The sequence below is a fragment of the Oncorhynchus keta genome, chromosome 3 (genome assembly GCF_023373465.1).
Source record: "Oncorhynchus keta strain PuntledgeMale-10-30-2019 chromosome 3, Oket_V2, whole genome shotgun sequence".
Taxonomy (NCBI): Eukaryota; Metazoa; Chordata; class Actinopteri; order Salmoniformes; family Salmonidae; genus Oncorhynchus; species Oncorhynchus keta.
This window is the reverse complement of record NC_068423.1, coordinates 13,810,049-13,827,234: the sequence shown is the minus strand read 5'-3', so window position 1 is coordinate 13,827,234 and position 17,186 is coordinate 13,810,049. Positions and strand designations below refer to the sequence as shown.

At 42.3% G+C, this 17,186-nt stretch overlaps 1 protein-coding gene across 2 annotated transcripts in view; it reads right to left on the bottom strand.

Moving 5' to 3' along the window:
- The window catches only part of LOC118367135 (thyroid hormone receptor alpha-B), a 160,343-nt gene that overhangs the window by 123,713 nt on the left and 19,444 nt on the right, over positions 1-17,186 (bottom strand). Inside the window, exon 2 of one of the 2 annotated variants that reach the window (XM_035750224.2) lies at positions 6,355-6,412. The exons of the other annotated variant lie outside the window; for it this stretch is intronic. The gene's annotated coding sequence lies outside the window, so the exon portion shown is untranslated. The remainder of the gene's footprint in view (positions 1-6,354; positions 6,413-17,186) is intronic. 2 annotated transcript variants of the gene reach the window in all.

The following is a 17,186-nucleotide window of genomic DNA, read 5'->3' as shown; positions in this document are numbered from 1 at the left end:
TACCCAGTTCTTCCCCGATTATTTCCAGACTTACTGTATTACTTATCTACAGAGGGTGTTACTTATAAAGATTCACTGTTAAACAGCAACGGACCCTCTTTTGTCCTCAGCTACACACAATACGTACTTATCCATGCTATGATATCCTTATCTCTAATCCTATAAGGCTGAGCCCACACAAAGTCAAGAGGAAAACACACATCGAAATAGGGAGTAGGGACACTGAAAGCAGAGTGGTCCAACCAGGTCCCACTCTTCAAACAGTTCCTTTTATTCTGTTCAAAGACAAGACTAGACTGATTGTATAGCGTGGTCGCCCGACTGTTTAAGCAGGGTCTCAAGTTCATATCACTCCCTCCCGGCTGCACCTGTTTTTTTTGTGTTGTTTTTTTTTTTTTACTTCAACGGACACCGCCGGAGGGGAATGAAAGAGAGAGAGAGAAAAAACGTTCCCATACATCCATCCAGAGTGAGACGTGTTTTTACGCAGAGCAACTTTGTTGGCGTGGGTTCTTATTGAACATTAGGCAGAATTGTTGGATTGTGAAAAATATGACAAATTCAATGTATGCAATTGTGCAACAAAAAAGTGATTTATGGTGAATAAGTATTGTTTTATAAATAAATAAATATAAACTCACCAACAACCACGAGATGAGACCATAGTCTTGACTAGCATAACAAAGCAGGTTAGTTTCCGCCAGCATGTCTTTGAGGTACACTACATTAATTTGTAAAGCGGCAGAAGGCAAAAAATTTTTTTTTTTTTTTTAAACTTTGTCAGCCGAACAAAATAGCGCTATTGTTTATATTATATGACTGAAACTACTCATCTTTCAAAGATATATTAATAATGACCTTTTGGAAATGCTCCACATTGTCAGGAATTACCGTTGGATGATGGATGGGGAGGAAGGTAGACTAATGTTTAGGAGCGTTGGGACAGTAACCATAAGGTTGATGGTTCAAATCCCGAGATGTCTAGGTAAAAAAATCTGCCGATGTGCCCTTGAGCAGGGCACTTAACCCTAATTACTCTGGATAAGATCATCTGAGTAGAACACTTGGAAAAGAAAAGGAGAGCTGCACACATTCGAGGAGCTGATTTCGACAGACAGACAAGCTGTCTTCATCTTCTGTGGAGATGGAGGAACCTTCCTGAAGGACAACCATCTCTAGAGCACTCCAACAATCAGGCCTTTATGGTAGAGTGGCCAGACGGAAGCCACTGCTCAGTTAAAGGCACATGACAACCAACTTGGAGTTTGACAAAAGGCACCCAAAGGACTCTCAGATCATGAGAAACAAGATTCTCTGGTCTGATGAAAGCAAGATTGAACTATATGGCCTGAATGCCAAGTGTCACATCTGGAGAAAACCTGGTAACATCCCTACGGTGAAGTATGGTGGTGGCAGCATCATGCTGTGGGGATGTTTTTCAGCGGCAGAGACTGGGAGACTAGTCAGGATCGAAAGAAAGATGAACGGAGAGATCCTTGATGTAAACCTGCTCCAGAGTGCTCAGGACCTCAAACTGGGGCGAAGGTTCACCTTCCAACAGGACAAAGACCCTAAGCACACAGCCACGACAACGCAGGAGTGGCTTCAGGACAAGTCTCTGAATGTTCTTGAGTGGCCAAGCCCGGAATTGAACCCGATCCAACATCTCCGGAGAGACCTGAAAATAGCTCTGCAGCGATGCTCCCCATCCAAACTGACAGAGCATCTACAGAGAAGAATGGGAGAAACTCCCCAAATACAGGTGTGCCAAGCTTGTATCGTCATACCCAAGAAGACTCAATGCTGTAATCGCTGCCAAAGGTGCATCAACAAAGTAGTGAGTAAAGGGTCTGAATACTTATATAAATGTGATATTTTCATACTTTTTTTAATACATTTGCTGAAACTTCTAAAAACCTGTTTTTGCTTTGTCATTATTGTCATAAAGAAATATGCACCGGTAGCCTATGTAACAGTGTTGCTTTCGTCCCTCTCCTCACCCCAACCTGGGCTCGAACCCGGGACTCTGTGAACACAACAACTGCCTCCCATGAAGCATCGTTACCTATCGCTCCACAAAAAAACGTGGCTTTTGCAGAGCAAGGGAAACAACTACTTCAAGGTCTCAGAGCGAGCGACGTCACCGATTGACACGCTTTTAGCGAGCACCGCTAACTAGCTAGGCATTTCACACCAGTTACACTTACACACAAGTGTTGTTATTGTCGGTCAGTCATAGCTGCACTACAGTCAGAGGCTCCTTGTGTAGCAAGTAAAGTGGGAGATTTCTAATCAATGCAAAATATAATTACAATTATGGAATTAAGTTGGCGAAATGAGAAGGAGTAGGCTACAATAATCAACCAACAGGTCGGCTGTTGTCCGCTTTGTGGTTTTAATGGCTGTCAATCTCGTGAGCAAGCATGGACGTTTCTACCTTGAGAGACAGAGCGGTATAGTGTCAGCAATGAGTGGTTGAAGGCCCCTCAAAATAAATGAGGTGTGGGGGCATGAGTGGTGAGGGCCTGGCTCCAAAATAATGTGTTATACTTCATTCTGACCCCAGAGCTTTTAAGTATTTGCAATTCAAGAAAAACATGCTGTTGTAGCAGAAATTCTCATGTAATTGTTAGCCTATATAAGGCGGTAGGTAGCCTAGAGGTTAGAGCGTTGGGCCAGTAACCGAAAGGTTGGTGGATCGAATCCCTGAGCTGACAAGGTAAAAATCTGTCGTTCAGCCCCTGAACAAGGCTGTTCCTAGAATTTGTTCTTAGCTGACTTGCCTCATTAAAAAAATATATATTACAAAAAAATAGCTGTAGCTTCAGTTTAACTTATGGATGTTCTCAAAGAGGGGGAAAGGGCTGAATGGAAGTGAACAACTTCCTTTTGACGTGGAAAAACAAACAACTCCCCCGCCGGAAAGGATACCAGGCTCTGGGGGAGGGCACTCGCCATGACAACCAGGCACCAGCAGCTGTTCCAGAGCCCATAAGCCCCTTATGACGAGGGCCTAAAAGGACGGGTGATGTGGTGTCAGGGCAACCCTAGCTAGTCCCATGTTGGGTGGGTATTGCTTGCCCATTATGCCCCCACTTCCATAATGTAATGAGTTTCACACATTGACTTTAACATTGACACTTAAGTCCAATCAAAAAGATACCATTTCAGCCTGAGACCATATGAGATTAACAGAATAGAAGATCATATGTGCATTATACTATCTAGTCTGCATGACATTATAAATATAATGAAAGAGACTTGATAATGGCTCCATGGCACAACCCATTTAATAAAACAACTGTTTCTGATATTTCCCAGCAGACACAAGCTTTCATTTCACTTAAAAGGCTGCCGTTGTTGGTCTTTTTCTGGGCTAGTCTAGTGGCAACAGGAAGTTGCAGCGGTAACAAAAGTTACGTTGGAACTCGGACGACTGCAGTGTCTTAGCAAACCGTGGGTTCACGGACTCAACCAACTTCTTTATGACCCATGTCATACGGCCTACTCCGCAACCAAAAGAAAGTGAAAACATGTCAATTGGTTGTAAGCAGAGGAGAAGCATAGTGTCATCTGTCATTGTGCTTTATGTTAAAGCACAGTGTGTACTGTGTCAATATGACATAGCAGATTAGGTGCAATTGACGCCATACCTCCCATGGGTTTGTAGACTAAACAAAGTAGTCATTGTCCTTCCATCACCACTTTGTGGCTTACTAGGCCCCATCTCCAGACGTTAACCTCAACAAAATGATCTTGAACTAACCGTGACCCCGGACCATCCCAGCCAATCAGCTCAGGTTACAATAAAAATAGAGCCGTGAAAGTGAAGCTATCATAACAAAGAATAAAATGACTCAACGCTACACCGTAAGCACTCCATCTACCAACCAACAGTTTACTCTTCATCTGGTGCTCTCTGGTTGACCCATATTTCTTTACTGCTCTAATACTTTTGTTGAGGTATTTCCTGGACTGCTGACTGTGGGGAGAGGCAGACAAGCCAACCACTTCCCTCTGTTCAATGACGGAGCTGACAAATAAAACCACAATACTAGTCAACAGCACCCACTGCCTTGCCTCAGTCCAACCTAACATTATAGCATTATAGCATTGCACTATTGAGCCTGCTCTGCAACCTAACATTAAAGCATTGCACTGTTGATCTGACACTGCAACCTAACATTATAGCATTGCACTGTTGATCCTGCTCTGCAACCTAACATTATAGCATTGCACTATTGATCCTGCTCTGCAACCTAACATTATAGCATTGCACTGTTGATCCTGCTCTGCAACCTAACATTATAGCATTGCACTGTTGATCCTGCTCTGCAACCTAACATTATAGCATTGCACTATTGATCCTGCTCTGCAACCTAACATTATAGCATTGCACTGTCAATCCTGCTCTGCAACCTAACATTATAGCATTGCACTGTTGATCCTACACTACTCAGAACTTTCATCATTGTAACCACTTGCTCTGCATGCACAGATCAACTAAATTTCATATGGCAATAATATTTTTCAGTACACTGCAACCAAAACGTATATTACAGGTGTATTACCAATATACAGTGCTTTAGGAAAATATTCAGACCTCTTGACTTTTTCCACATTTTGTTACAATACAGCCTTATTCTAAAATGGATTAAATAAATAAAAATCCTCGGCAATCTACACACAATACACCATGATGAAAAAGCAAAAACAGGTTTTTAGAAATGTTTGCAAATCTATAAAACAGATACCTTATTTACATAAGTATTCAACAACTTTGCTATGAGACATTAAATTGAGCTCAGGTGCACCCTGTTTCCATTGATCATCCTTGAGATGTTTCTACAACTTGATTGGAGTCCTCCTGTGGTAAATTCAATTGATTGGTCATGAAGGAATTGTCCGTAGAGCTCTGAGACAGGATTGTGTCGAGGCAGAGATCTGGGGAAGGGTACAAAAACATTTCTGCACCATTGAAGGTCCCCAGGGACACAGTGACCTCTATCATTCTTAAATGGAAGATGTTAGGAACCACCAAGACTCTTCCTAGAGCTGGCCGCCCGGCCAAACTGAGCAATTAGGGGAGAAGAGCCTTGGTCAGGGAGGTGACCAAGAATCTGATGGTCACTCTGACAGAGCTGTAGATTTCCTTTGTAGAGATGGGAGAACCTTCCAGAAGGACAACGATCTCTGCAGTACTCCACCAATTTTATTTGTATTATTTGACCTTTATTTAACCAGGTAGGCCAGTTGAGAACAAGTTATCATCTACAACTGTGACCTGGCCAAGATAAAGCAAAGCAGTGTGACACAAACAACACAGAGTTACACATGGAATAAACAAACATACAGTCAATAACAAAATAGAAAAATTGATATACAGTGTGTGCAAATGTAGTAAGACTAGGGAGGTAAGGCAATAAATAGGCCATAGTGGTGAAATAATTACAATTTAGCATTAACACTGAAGTGATAGATGTGCAGAAGACAATGTGTAAGTAGAGATACTGGGCTACAAAGGAGCAAAAAAAAGTATAATATGGGGATGAGGTAGTTGGGTGGGCTATTTACAGATGGCTGTAGCATGAATGCCAAGAATCATGTCTGGAGGAAACCTGTCACAATCCCTACAGTGAAGCATGGTGGTGGCAGCATTTTGCTGTGGGGATGTTTTCAGCAGCAGGGACTGGGAGACTAATTAGGATCGAGGCAAAGATGAATGGAGCAAAGTACAGAGAGATCCTTGATGAAAATCTGCTCCAGAGCACTCAGGACCTCAGACTTACCTTCCAACAGGACAACAACCCTAAGCACACAGCCAAGACAACGCAGGAGTGGCTTCGGAACTAGTCTCTGAATGTCCTTGAGTGGCCCAGCCAGAGCCTGGGATTGAACCCGATCAAACATCTCTGGAGAAACCTGAAAATAGCTGTGCAGCAACGCTCCCCATCCAACCTGACAGAGCTTGAGAGTATTTGCATAGAAGAATGTGAGAAACTCCCCAAATACAGGTGTGTCAAGCTTGTGGCGTCATACCCAAGAAGACTCAATCCTGTAATCGCTGCCAAAGGTGCTTCAACAAAGGACTGAGTACTTACATAAATGTGATATTTCATTTTATTTTATACATTTGCACAAATTTCTAAAAACCTGGTTTTGCTTTTTCATTATGGGGTATTGTGTGTAGATTGATGAGGAAAACAATTTAATACATTTTAGAATAAGGCTGTAACGTAACAAAATGTGGAAAAAGTCAATGGGTCTGAAGACTTTAGGCACTATATCTCTCTTAAATAAGATAACCTCTTATATAATTATTATTTCCTGTCTAGAAAAAAAGAAAAAACTTACCAGAAACAATTGGATCCACTTGATTTCCAGGTGAAATTTCTTGTTAAAATGTCACAACCTGGAATAGAAATGACAATTACATTTAAATGCCACTGAAGTATGTATTTGTGTGGATATATCCCCATAGCTTTGGTTTAAATGTCACAGTCTTTAAGCATTGTAATGCAGCAGGAAAAAAATACATCTGTGTAAGTGTCTTTCCAGTAAAGTATAGACTTAAAATGCCCATCTGAAAAATGAATTTCTCTCAAGTGTAGAGTCAAGGTTCAGAATGCATCCGGTCCAAAAATATCCACTGGGATTACAGTGAGCCATGTGGTGAATCATACAGTTGGAGATTCAGGCAACCCAAAGACTGGCATCACTCCCACTGTATGCTAAATGCATCCTAAGTCAGTTCTACTGAAAAAAATACTGTAGCTTGCTTCCTCCATTGTCCCAACTGAGAGAAGAAGTGAGTGTACAGGGAAACAGGTTTTTTTTCTGGATCAAACAGGGTCTTCAGTGGTGTCCGTGGCAAGGGGCTTGTTTGGCCTGGCTGAATTTTAGAAAACACTTTCTCAAATTTCTCCATGGAGGATTAAAATAAAATTAAGTTTGGACTTAAACGACCTGAAAAAACATAAAACCTTCTTTTTAATCGCTCAGGCGGCCTGCCCAAGGATTTCAATGGAAGCAAAATCCCTGGGAGAGAAAGAGAGAGTAAGTAATGCTAACAGCGCCAATAGTGACAGATGGGCAGGGAGTGGCGATTACACTCTGACTCTCCCACCTGAGAGGCACGAGTGAGGGATCTGTGTCACTACTGCTCCATCCTCCGGCACCTGTCCTCTCATTGTCTCTGACAGATGCTCCACTACAGTCAAACAACACAACACTCTTCTCCCTCTGAAAACACACATCAAGCTGTTTCTCACCAACTACAACCGCTAGCTATTCGCTAACACATTCCTGCATCACACTACACTGCACATACAACATGCTAACTGTTCCATATAGCCCAGTGACTTCACATTTTGTCACACGATGTTCAAAATATAAAGAATGCTCTTTTTCCATCAAATGAGAAAACTATTCAAGATGAACGCTAGACATTCACCAAACTGCTCACTGTGCCGTCAGGGGGATACTCGCACATTTATTCATATGGTTCGATGATAACGTGATAACCTCACGTTGGCAGGCTCCTAATTCCTTAAACAGACAGCAGTGCCTGCTGTCATTCATGGGCAATATTCACATGAAAATATCTGTAGCACGTATGCATGGTGCTAGTGTAGAGCAGACAAGGTGACCCATGGTCATGGCCAAAGATAGCTCCTTGTGCTGTGCATTTGTGTGCTACACAAACATGTCAATGACCTTATGCCCATACAGGCAGCAAAGCTCCCACTAAACCTATTCCACTCCCTCCTCCCCGTTTCCCAACCACCAAAACCTGATATCTGCACCTGTGGAGTCATAAACACTGCACTAGAACAGGGGGAAATAAAACCCTCCCTCCCTTCTGCCTTTTATTCTGGTCTACTGTACTAACATATCTCACAGATATGTCAAGTAGTTCTCTCTAGCAAAAGGATGAGTGGCCTCAGAGACGCATAGAACGACAACTGTTGAAAAAAAATCCACACGATCAAACAGCTCAATACGCCTGAGGTATGAAAGGTCAAGTGTCCTCCAGATGCACTATACATTCAATAAGGACAAGAGTTAGCTGAAGAAACTTGATGTCGTGATCCGTGTGTGTTCTGGCTAGCCAGGGACAGGCAACAAGGAGTTGAAGGTTCAGGAGGGGTGGCAATCAGAGGGAGCTGCAAAGGGTGGAGTTTGAAGGGGGGTCTGCTGGTCAAAGCAAACCTCTACAGTGAATTTCATGTGGCCAGCTTTCCTCAAAAAGGCTTTCCATCTTCATCCTCCAGCCACATGGAGGTGTCTAACCTAACACTTAGCCTATTGCTCGTCTTGGGTACATTTGTTCAGTAATGTAAGTGGACGGTGCAGCCTGCAAAAGATTTATACAGGATTTACGTTATATATTATATTCCCCTATCGTCTCTCAGTCCACTGCTCGCTGCTACTATAATAATATATCTTCCCTGCCACTACTGGATCATTGAGGGCTGCAAACATGTATTATTTTAACAAATTAACTTACATAAGAACAATTACGGTGCTTGTGCAACTCAAATACCCTTTCAACTTTGAATAACCCATTTTTTGGAATTCTGAATGTACCTCACATATCAACTTGGATACAGTGGCCGTCTATACCATGGCCTGATATCTTCAATAGGTTCAGACTGAGTATGAACGTATATGCAGATATACATTTTATCATCAGTATCTGATTTGGCAAATGTACCAACATAATGCAATTTAGTCAGGACAGTAGAGTACACTTATATACTCTCATTATTCAATGGCCCCTTTTTGTTTTTGGCCATTATGGCTTTGCACATCTGATGACATTCATTTATATTCACTGCCAAGAAGGTCACGGGCGCTCTTGGGATGCCACTTGACGTGGCAGCCACAGAAAGTGAGTCCACTCCTACCTATTCAGAAGATAATGGAACAATTCCAATGTCTACGCTTCATTAAGGTTACACGTGTAACAAACTCTTTTGCCTTTTGATCCTGGCTTTGGCTTTGCCAACTTCGTCAATGATCCAACTGGCTTCAGATGGATTCTTGGCCAATTAATGAACTGTTCAACAAGACATTGCACAGCAATAGTGTCAGAAATGTAATGACCTGTATGAAAGTTTGAAGGGTCTCTCCCTTACTATTGAGAGACCATTAATTTAAAAAAATGCATCTCTTGACCAATGGGTAAAATAATATCTTAAATTGTGTAAAGAATCATGTAAGAATCATGTAAGAATCATGTAAGAAAATCAATGGTCCAAACCTCATGTCCCTATCATAATCCGTTCAGAACTGATTGGAGTTTCTACCCTCATCAAGGACAACAACCACACGAGCCACTGCCTGTTCACAACCGCTACCATCCAGAAGGTGAGGGTCAGTACAGCTGGGAACAAGAGGCTGCTAGCACATTAGAGGCTGCTGCCCTATATATATATATATATAGACTTGAAATAACTGGCCACTTTAAAAAATTGGAACACTAGTCAATTGAATAATGTTTACATATTTTGCATTACTCAACTCCCATGTATATACTGTATTCTTTCCTATTCTGCTGTATCTTAGTCTATGCCGCTCTGACATTGCTCATCCAAATATTTCTGTATTCTTAATTCCATTCCTTTAGATTGTGTGTATTGTTAGATATTACTTGTTAGATATTACTGCACCTCTGGAGCTAGAAACACAAGCATTTCACTACACCCGCAATAACATCTGATAAACACGTGTATGTGACAAATCCAATTTGATTTGATTTGTAGGATGGCCAGAAGTAGGGCGACTAAATCAATGGAGGCCAGAGAAAAAAAAGTGGTCATGAAAATGGCATCACGTCAACTAGGCTGGATGCTGGGAAAGAATTAAGGCTACAGGACAGGCTTACCATTGAACTTGTCATCTTTCTTCTCAAATACGGAGGACATAAAACAATAAAGAGGAAGAATAGATATACATTTTGAGACATGATGTGGTATTTTCATATTGTAATATATGATGTTCATATTAACGCAAAGTTCCTGTTCTTTTTCATAGTTTTCTCTGTTAAATGTCAATGAGCTTTTTTTTTTTTTTCAAAGCCTTTTACATTTAATTCGGCTCATTTCATGCTAATTTAACTATTTGCGACCCGCGGAAACAACTTTGAAGACGAACACAAAATGTAAAATCCTAAAAAGTTTTGGTGATAAAGCTGCACCGCTCTGAACAGAGCTCGGTGCATATTATCGGGTGCATTAGGTTAAGAAATCCTACTTTTTTTATATAATGTTAATGATTGGTTAGAGAAAGAGCCCACTGAACAATTCAGAACATTAGAAATGTCTTGGTAAAATGTATTTAGAAACATAAGGAAGTGAAATGTCATCACCAAAGCATGTTTTCTCCCACTCTGGGCAGAGTCACCTGAATTCATTGCGGGTGCATTGAAATCAGAAAACACTGTTGGCACTCATGTCTGTTACTCCCTTGAGGGGCATTGTTTATATTAGCAAAGGCAACTAACACACTATACATTTAATACCTGGAATAAGTAGTCAATCGCTTGTCAACCCATAAACCTGTACTGCCTCCCATCTTTAGAGGCTCCGAAAGCTCTTTAAAAGGATAGTTCAGGATTTTGGCAATGACACCATTGGGAAATTATTCAGACCCCTTGAATTTTTCCACGTTTTGTTACGTTACAGCCTTAATCTAAAATGGATTTTTTTTAAAGGAAATATCACATTTACATAAGTATTCAGACCCTTTTCTCAGAACTTTGTTGAAGCACCTTTGTCAGCGATTACAGCCTTGTGCCAAGCTTGTAAGCGTCAAACCCAAGAAGACTCACCTGTATTTGGTGTGCAGATCAGCAGGTCCTCTCAAGCTCTGTCGGGTTGGATGGGGAGCATCGCTGCATAGCTATTTTCAGATCTCTCCAGAGATGTTCAATTGGGTTCAAGTCCAGGCTCTAGTTGGGCCACTCAAGGACATTCAAAAACTTGTCCCGAAGCCACTCCTGCGTTGTCTTGGCTGTGTGCTTAGGGTTGTTGTCCTGTTGGAAGGGGAACATTCACTCCTGTCTGAGGTCCTGAGCGCTCTGGAGCAGGTTTTCATCAAAGATCTCTCTGTACTTTGCTCCAATCATCTTTACCTCGATCCTGGCTAGTCTCCCAGTCTCTGCCGCTGAAATACATCCCCACAGCAAGATTCTGCCACCACCATGCTTCACCGTAGGGATGGTGGCAGGTTTCCTCCATATGTGACGCTTGGCATTCAGGCCAACGAGTTCAGTCTTGGTTTCATCAGACCAGAAAATCTTGATTCTCATGGTCAGAGTCCTTTAGGTGCCTTTTGGAAAACTCCAAGTGGGCTGTCATTTTCCTTTTACTGAGGAGTGGCTTCAGTCTGGCCACTCTACCATAAAGGCCTGATTGATGGAGTCCTGCAGAAGGTTCTCGCATCTCCACAGACAATCTCTGGAGCTCTGTCAGAGTCACCATCGGGTTCTTGGTCACCTCCCTGACCAAGGCCTTATCCCCCAATTGCTCAGTTTGGCCAGGCTGCCAGTTCTAGGAAGAGTCTTGGTGGTTCCAAACTTCTTCCATTCAAGAATGATAGAGGCCTCTGTGTTCTTGGGGACCTTCAACACTACAGAAATGTTTTGCTAACCTTCCCCAGATCTGTGCCTTGACACAATCCTGTCTCGGAGCTCTACAGACAATTCCTTCGACCTCATGGCTTGGTTTTTGCTCTGAGAGGCACTGTTAACTGTGGGACATTATATAGACAAATGTGTGCCTTTCCAAATCATATCCAACCCAAATGTGGGAAAAATAATCAAGGAGTCTGAATACTTCTCTAGTCAGCTGAACTCGTGGATACCATTTTCATGTCTCTGCTTCCAATGCAAAGGAATTTAGCGGTAGTTTTGCGAGCCATTCGTAACTAACTTAGCAGCTCCTAATCTCTCGAACTACCACTTTAAGCTTTTCATGGACAAGAGGCAAAAGGGTTTTCATAACTACGTACCTTTTAAGTGTTTTTGATTTGAAACATTCAGTAAGTGAGTGTACATTTGAAGGAATTTCAGAGCCACATTTGACACCCGTAGGGAAATACCTGAAAAGTGCAAACATGAATTCAGCAGCAGCATCTACAGACTCAACCCCTGATCTCTACCCACAGCTCAGCGTCAGGGGTTGAGAAGCCCTGATAATTCCAACAAACTGTAGTCGATGTCGTCCAGAGCTGTCGCCGATATCAAATGTTGGTTTCGCACACACTAACGGTACCCTTTTAAAGCAGTGCACAGCGGCTATGGCTGTTTGGTGTTGCCTTGCATAAGATTGTCATGCTATTCCTTACACTAAGGTAGTAAAGGGCTGTTGACATGCCTCTCAGAGAGGGATAAATATGCACCGGCACAGGCTGGCCAGATAAGGTCAGCTGTGGACTGGTAGGGTTCAAACGGTCAGTGGCCCAGGCCTCCCGTGCCCTTCATTTTACACAAACAGCAGGACAGCAGGAAGGATTTAAGAGTTCATTTGGCGGTAAACGGCTAATAACGGTCCAACCTCCCGTTCAGGGTCAGTCAAGCCTCTTATTGCGGTCTGTGGGGGAGGTCGACTCGCAGCGATACTTCAATCCCTGGGTCGTCTGTCACTTCTTTTGCAAGCTGTTTCTCCCTTGGCGCTTTACGTAGCATTGTGCGGGCGGTTCACCGTGTGTCTGTGTGTGACTGCGGGGGTGTGCGTGCTGGGTGTGTATCTGTGTGTGTGTGCGTGTGCGTGTGCGTGTGTGTGTGTGCGTGTGTGTGTGTGTGTGTGTGTGTGTGTGTGTGTGTGTGTGTGTGTGTGTGTGTGTGTGTGTGTGTGTGTGTGTGTGTGTGTGTGTGTGTGTGTGTGTGTGTGTGTGTGTGTGTGAGTTAGGAGAGCAGTGAAAGGAGAGAGCAGCACATCTTATAAGCTAAGTCAACAACATTATACCTGCCTCATTTGTTTCGGCAAAGATGGTAGTTAGAAGGGTTAACAGTGAAAGGGGAGATTGGGAAATGCCTCTCAGTGTGGAAACCCTGGCATTCAAGTATACTGTAATTTCCATTCCTACATGGATGGTTGCGCACACTGATAATGCCATGCTTAACAATATTTCAGGCTGACACAGATGGCCAGCAATGGACGAATGTATGTATGGCCTAACAGTAGACAGTATAACAATATAAACACAGTAGAGAACAGAACTTTAGTCCTTAAAGACCAAACTATAACAACAAAACCTTGGCTGGATGGAACTTGAACCACACAGATAATGCCGCCTGTGTCTGAAGCAGCTTGACTGTGGTCGTTACTATAAACACCTGTCTTCCGTGTGGGATGACAAGTGGGAGCTAGTCATGCCATCGTAAGGCTGATGGATAAGAAGGCATGGTTTTAAATGTAGGTAGCCTATACCATATCCTCCTTTCCACTCATTCCAGCCAAAACTACATTTCAAAAAACAGATGGGCCTCTGTCTGGACGCTAACTTAAAGTAACAGTATACCTGGATGTTTCTGGCAAAGCAATTTCGCTCTAATATACAACTATCAGTTTTCCCTCATATAAGACTTTCCCAGAGGAGCCAAAGTCAGTGAGTCAGTTAGCGACGCCTCACCAGAGTAGCCAAGCCAAAACCAACCCCCAGAGAGAGTTTGCCAAACCTCACTCTTGAATCATAGCCTTCTGTTTGCATATTATGGAAATCGGTGGAGCTATATTAATCTATGGGTGTAAATCACGAAAAGCATGCGGTGCAGGGTAAACAAGCGCCATGGGGGGTATGCAAATGACGACTCACTGTGACACAGATAAGTTGCTGGCTTGGAACATTAAATACAATCAGGTCCATAATTACTGACACCCTTACTAAAGATGAGAAAAAAAAGACTATATAAAATAAATAATACAAATACTGAGCTATATTGTACGCTATACAAATTTAGGGAAATTATATTTTATACTCATAAAATTGCCCAAGTAATAGAAAAACTCTCAAACGATAGGGGTCAAAGTTATTGGCACCCCTGTTGTCAATACTCCGGGACTCTCCCCTTGCGAGGATAACATCACTGAGCCTTTATCAAAACATCTTTATGAGATTGGAGAACATACCTCCATACAGCATATTGAGGACATTCAGGTACTTTTCTACATAAGCTTCCGATTTTTAAACGCCAAACGCACCACTGGTGTGAGTGGCCAAAGATCTCTATTTTCATGTCATCTGACCAGAGCACCACCTGGAGTTTGATAAACAGCATTGGCACTTGGATTGGAACCGCTGCTATGGTCAGATGACATGAAAAGAGGCTATTCCATTCGGTTCTAGTCCATTTGTTTTCTAACAATAATACATCAATTATTTGGCGAGTATATATATATATGTTATTTCATTACCCCTCTTGAACTAAAACCAATATCTTTGTGTTTTAAAGTCACTTTAATCTATGAGTGGCTGGTTGCTGTGCATAGTTTATAGAGCTGTGCGTAGTTTATAAGTGCTAAGCTGTAGCGAACACACACACACACACACACACACATACACACACACACACACACTAACCGAGCCAATGTGGAGATTTATCAGCTGGGGCCTGTCAAAAATGGGGCCCATCCTTCGCAGGCAGGGCAAGCCAAATAACTCTCCTTGTACTTTCTCTGCACTCTCCAATGCCCAGAGAGAGAGAAACGTAGAGAAAGAAGGGAGTGAGAAAGAAAGAAATACTTTTTTTTGTCTGGTTTCGGTATAAGCACTTTCGTGACATCTGCTGACGTAAAAAGTGGTTTATAAATACATTTGATTTGATCAAAAAGGGGCTTAAGTGGTGGGCGTGACAGGGGTGTGGCAGGAAGCACGTTCGGCCCATCAGCGTGGCAGAATTTTCTAGTCGATTTTAGAGGCCCCATCTTGGAGGTGTAGAGACATTTTTAAGCCGATTTCCTACACTTATATACATTTCTCCATGGTGCTGAGAGACAATGTTGCAGTTTTAAAAGCACATTTCCTGCAATTCTACATATTTTGCCATGCAGCTGAGAGAAAGTATTGCCGTTTTAAAGCGAATTTCCTGCGATCCTATGCATTTTGCCATGGCTAATACAATGGGCTTTTGCTCAAACATAATAAACAATCAAATCTATTGTTAAATTCATTGTTTCTTTAAAAAAAAAAATATTATCCCTGACTGTCTAGCCTTTATTTTGTTGATGGTTAGCTCTGAAAGATATATATAGTTTAAAAATATATATATATCTGTAGTTTCCTGTGTGTATCAAGAATGGTCCACCAACCAAAGGACATCCAGCCAACTTGACACAACTATGGGAAGCACTGGAGTCAACATGCGCCAGGAACCCAGTGGAACGCTTTTGACGTCTTTTAAAGTCCATGCCCCGACGAACTGAGGCTGTTCTGAGGGCAAATAGGAGTGCATCTCAATATTAGTACACTCAGTGTATAGGTCCATTATCTTTTCTACATATTATATAGCTGGTTTAAGTCGTTTAAGTTTACTCTGAAAGCATTTTTTCATCCCCAGAATGTATTTCAGGATGGACTTAGGCGCGGTGTGGATTTAGGAGAAAAAAAATCCCAGAAAGAAAAATAAAGAAAAGAAAGCCAGAGATCCTGGTAAGGTCGGATAGCATTCTGACACCCTTTTCAGAAAAAGGAATGCCTGACCTAATTCTCTGCCTTTCCCATTCCCTCTCAGTTCTTTCTGTGTTACAGAGGAAAGAGAGTATCTGGCTGTTATAGGCGGCCATTGCAGAGATGGACAAGTAGATCTTGTGATTTGTGTTTATGGTCCTTTACAAGAAATGCAAACATAAGTGATGAGAAGTCTGTTGTGTTGACATCCTCAGAATAGCCCATGCCTGAACTGTGAGCATGCGCGCGTGTGCACATCCTCAAATCCGGTTCAATAATCAATTATTTCATTGGAACATTCACGCACACACACACACACACGCACGCACGCACACACACACACACACAATCTCTCTGGGGCCACACGGCCAGCCTTGGCCCCATAGCGTACTCCAGATGTGGAATGCAGGGACGCACAGAGGACAGTTGGACACGTCCCAACCTGGACAAGGGTCAAGGACTCAACCGAGGCAAGGTGGAAATGGAGTATCTGTTTGGAACATGTCCCACGAGCCAACTCTACTGTACCGATTTACTCCTCAGTCATAGAGATCAACTCAATTTACAGGCTCTTAGGACAAGAACAGCTGTACAGAAGACAGTTATCTATATTAACACTTGTTGTCAAAACATATATGCGTGTGTGTGTGTGTGTGTGTGTGTGTGTGTGTGTGTGTGTGTGTGTGTGTGTGTGTGTGTGTGTGTGTGTGTGTGTGTGTGTGTGTGTGTGTGTGTGTGTGTGTGTGTGTGTGTGTGTGTGTGTGTGTGTGTGTGTGTGTGTGTGTGTGCAAGAGTGCTGCTTACAAATGCATGGAGGACTATCTGTACTTGTATGTATGCATTCATATGGGTGTGTGTACTCTGTCCCGGTCAGTGAGTCTATTGCTCTAAAGGTCTGGTCACGTGCAGTAATCACAGATCCATTGCATCATGAGGATAATGTTTCCTCCCACCAGGGAACTATAGAGATATTCACATGATCCTGAACTCTGCCCTTTCATATGAGTACATAAACACCGACACAGCCAGCTGCACTTAAACATATGTCAAAATCTTAAAGGCGTACTGTACATTGATGCATAACACCATCCAAAATGCACAAGTACACACCTAATAGACTCTAGAGGGTTTTTAATTACTGTTCACAAAACAATGTCCATACAGGCTAGAACACTTTACAATGGAAGACACCGGTAGCTTTCCTTGCTAGCTGACAGCTAAAGCTAATATCAATTAACTACCCTAGTACTTTGTTTCTGTTAATATGCAAACCATCATGCAAAATGTACTTATTTCAAAGCTGTTTGCCACCAAAAACTTTATTCATTCACTTATTCTCTCTCACAAAGACTATCTAGTATTGCCTCAGCGAACTGACTGCCTTGTGAATGACATCATTACTGGTTAAAGAGACAGCGCACATTTTTTATAAAGAAAGCTCCTTCTAGGCTTGGGCAGTATACCGTATATACTGTATCCTGGGGTACTTGGAAAAAGCCACAGGATGGTTTTTC